This window comes from Symphodus melops (genome assembly GCF_947650265.1).
Source record: "Symphodus melops genome assembly, chromosome: 18".
NCBI classification, from domain to species: Eukaryota; Metazoa; Chordata; class Actinopteri; order Labriformes; family Labridae; genus Symphodus; species Symphodus melops.
In genome coordinates this window covers 6,575,511-6,578,559 of record NC_136708.1, presented here as the reverse complement: position 1 = coordinate 6,578,559, position 3,049 = coordinate 6,575,511, and the positions used below count along the sequence as shown (strand labels likewise).

The window sequence follows — 3,049 nt, the reverse complement described above, 5'->3', positions numbered from 1 at the left end:
TAAAAAAGTTCTTCTTTTTGCAGCTCTAAAAAACCAATATAATCATTTGTATTTTTTAATCTAATAGCTCTGGACTCGACCGTCACTCCTTGCCGGATTATAGTATCTACTTCCGTGGTATCGTACCCTCGAAATCTTGGCTCTCGTGACATTCTTAGTGAAAGTATTGTTCTCATGGTTTGCCTCGTTACTAACTTCCTCGAGTTTTCCCCCTGCTCATCAGTTACAAGGATACTAACCTGTTCCCTGCCTGCCTGCTGCTCTGCAACCCGGCTCTCTCTTCACGCTTGTTTTTGACTTCAGAATCCTCACTGGAATCACCAATCACCTCACCGCTCACACGAGAGCATGGACACTGTATCACTTCACCTCCCTTGTTGCTCTCTGTTTAATTCTCACAGTTGTTAGAATAATTGGCCTTTTTACTTATACTCAAGTGTGTGCGCATTGCAGTAATATATTGCTGAATAAATCAGATAAGGTTTGATCACCCAGTACAAAGGAATGACTCACATTCCATCATGGGTTTAACGTGAGCCTTGACAGTTAATGACTCACCCATTCGAACAACGGTTTAGTGGTAGCCTTGACAGTTGACCACTTTAATGATCATCTCCTAAAAGGAATTGTTTAACCAGACTAGATGTCAGGTTCTTGACGAGAGAAGGACGCACCAATCGAAGGAGTGGACGGAAGGAAGCTTGTGAGGTTTCAGTGCTGTTTTGTTGTTTCTGTGTGAGTTGTGTTGTCTTTTCTCCCCCTCCCTCTTCTGGTTTTTCTTCCTCTGCAGGTATGTGAGTGGCAGGGGGTGTGGCTGGCTCCTCCAGGCAGCAGACGAGGCACACCTGACTTCTATCAAATCAACCCCTCCATATAAGCCTGGCTGTCACCCTACTCCTGTGCCAGATAATTCCGTCTCGTTCGGTAGTGGCAGTTTGCTTACCGCAAATGGTTGTAGTCTCTAGTTGGATTTCGTGCCTTCGCTTTGTGACTTGTTGGACTGATCTTGTTTTTCTCTTTTCTAGTTTTTGCTGGTGTGCCTCCTGGATCTTCAAGCCAGCCAGCCTCCTGCCCTCACTGCCTGCTCTTTTGTTTTTTTTGAACATTAAATATCTTTTGGTTAAAACTATTTTTGGTTCTTCATGTCTCTGCATTTTGGGGTCCGCCAAACCTAAACCTAACAAAGCTGCACCAATAGGAGAAAGGAAACAACACATCTGAAAATGCATACTTTAGCAAGATAATCTCTGTCTACAGTATAAAAGGGTTCAGGGAAAGATAGCCAGGGTTCAGACTTTGCAAACTGATCCAGCATCTGTCTGTCGTTAGGGACACATAGTGCTCCAGCCCAGAGACTCTGTAATTTGCATTCTTGATTCATCTGGTTAATAAACTCTATTAACCTGAAAGAGACGCCTCCAGTCATTCCTCTAATCCCATCAAAAGAATGCGCGGAGAAATCCGAGATAATTATTGAAAGGAGTCAGATTTATTTTTTACAACATTGAGGAAAAGGATAAAATAGGCGACTTTTATCCAACACATATTGGTCTATCTTGTCTCTGAGTTGTCCATCTGGGTCCAAATATTAAACACGAGGTTGTATCATAACAGATTGCCCATCATATAGTAATGTTGAACATCAGCAATGACAATTTTCTGATTTCAGTTGACCTTTAACATTTCTTCTTCAGCTTCTGATAAAATGAGATTAAAAAGAAGCCATCAAATACTCTTCATCTGACCTACCATCTCCATTATTTATACTATCGCACTTTTAATCATTATCAAAACTGAAGAATTTAAGTTTACTTAATTTTGACACCCTCTCCTGACCACTCATTTTCAGGGACCACAGGGAAGTCTGAGCCAATGGGGAAAATTAATTAATCCCTTTATCCATGCAACATGGATTAAAATAATTATGGGACAAAAAATAATAATAATTTAGTGTAGCTGACATTAGACATTCAACTTGGACTAATCATTTAAAGCAACAATAAGTAGGAATTTGGTTGGTGCACTCTGGCTTCCATTGAAGGGATATTGATAGCATCTGCTAGCGCCATGGTAGCATTTTTTAACAAGGCAGGACATCTTGACAACACTTCTGCAAGGAAATGTGAAGCTCAACAACCATTTCTGCGGACAAGGTAATATTATCTGATTTAGTGCAAATATGACTCTGCAAGCATCTTCAGACCATTGTTTGTGAAACAGTTTGCATGTTGTGTATGTGTATTCAACTGTTACCATGATATCGATGCAGTTTTGGCTAAATGGCTACCTTGGAAGTAGGTAACTTATTAGGCTAGTTGAGTTAGGTTTGAAAGGTTCCAAAAGCATAAACAATCTTTGTGAATATTGAAGAGGAAAGAGACAACATTTGGGTTTAAGATCTTTATCGATTCGTGCAAGCCTGAGACACAACTCAGTAAAATTGCTTAACAAAAGACAACAATAAATAAATGCATTTGATTTAAAAGCGCCTTTGAAAGCTCTCATGGTCACCTTGCCAAGCAGAGATAAAAACAACAAGATAACAACTACATCGATACAACTAACATTAAAAATACAAATTTATAAGACCGGAATGATCAGACTGAATATGCCAGTTTAAAAATGGGATTTAAAAATGGAGAGAGAGTTGATGTTACGGATGTGAGATTGGAGGGATTTCCAGAGGTGGGGGGCAGATTGACTGAAGGCTCTGGACCCCATGGTGGACAGGCGTGAAGGTGCTGCGGCGAGTTGAAGGGAAGAATAAGACCTGAGAGTGCGGATTGGTGTGTTGATGTGCAGGAGTTCAGAGAGGTACAGCGGGGTGAGGATGGCCTTAAACGTGAGGAGCAGAATTTTGAAGTTGATGTGAAATTTAACTGGGAACCAATGAAGCTTCTGAAGGACAGGAGAAATGTGATTAACAGAGGGGGTTCTGGAGAGCTGCAGACTTTCAGTTGAAGTTTATGGATGGACTTTTAAAGGAGACCAAAGAGAGTCAATGCAGGATGTAACCAGGGTGTTGATGGGTATGGCAGTACTGTTGGGA

General features: G+C 41.0%; 1 long non-coding RNA gene across 1 annotated transcript; it reads left to right on the top strand.

Annotated features, from left to right (window-relative positions):
- Window positions 1-713: 713 nt before the first annotated feature.
- LOC306839864 lies at window positions 714-1,129 on the top strand. The gene is made up of 2 exons (XR_013781268.1): window positions 714-924; window positions 1,026-1,129. It is a non-coding gene; the product is annotated as an uncharacterized lncRNA (long non-coding RNA).
- Window positions 1,130-3,049: the final 1,920 nt, after the last annotated feature.